This window comes from Sinocyclocheilus anshuiensis, unplaced genomic scaffold (genome assembly GCF_001515605.1).
Source record: "Sinocyclocheilus anshuiensis isolate Anshui unplaced genomic scaffold, SAMN03320099.WGS_v1.1 C31996517, whole genome shotgun sequence".
NCBI classification, from domain to species: Eukaryota; Metazoa; Chordata; class Actinopteri; order Cypriniformes; family Cyprinidae; genus Sinocyclocheilus; species Sinocyclocheilus anshuiensis.
The window spans coordinates 1-624 of NW_015608755.1; the positions used below are offsets into that span (position 1 = coordinate 1).

The window sequence follows — 624 nt, forward strand, 5'->3', positions numbered from 1 at the left end:
CATTGCAATCTGCTGTCCATGCAGTGTGTCCAGGATGATGACGTAAATGTCCACATTTCTCAATCTTTATATACCAAAGCCTAGCCAAATGCTGTTTCTGATTTACAGTTATTTTAACAACTGTTTTCCTTTGTTTTGTAGTGCTATGAGGAAGTAAGAAAGATTTTAGAGCAGTGTGACATCATCTCTGACAACAACTGCTTCATTAAAATGAAAAAGACGGCCTGTCGTCCTCCTGGTATATTCACCATCATCATGATTTACTTCAGAAATCTAACAGTTCAAGAGCTGTCATAAGATGATGTGACGCTGTTAAGAAATTCTACATAAATTGACAGTCACTCCTCCATGTCTCCTCAGCTCACATTGAGTTTCAGAGTTACTCTGACTTGGACGCTAATGGAGGAGTCAGGAGGGTTGAACCGAAGAGGTGAATGTCTGAACTACATAAACTTAATTAAGAATGACTGTAATTTTATGGTTTGTGTAACTTGATTGTGAAACTCTACCTTTTGTATCTGCAGATTATCTGTCATGCTTCCAGGGATGTCTTTCAGTGGTCAGTATTACTTCTGTGACGTCTTAAAGAGATAGTTCACCCAAAAATGAAAATTCTGTCATTAA

The 624-nt window shown here is 37.8% G+C and overlaps 1 long non-coding RNA gene across 1 annotated transcript; it reads left to right on the forward strand.

Moving 5' to 3' along the window:
- The first annotated feature begins 1 nt into the window (after position 1).
- Positions 2 to 430, forward strand: LOC107682281 (uncharacterized). Its single transcript, XR_001633441.1, has 3 exons — positions 2 to 42; positions 142 to 238; positions 361 to 430. It is a non-coding gene; the product is annotated as an uncharacterized LOC107682281 (long non-coding RNA).
- The last annotated feature ends 194 nt before the right edge of the window (positions 431 to 624 follow it).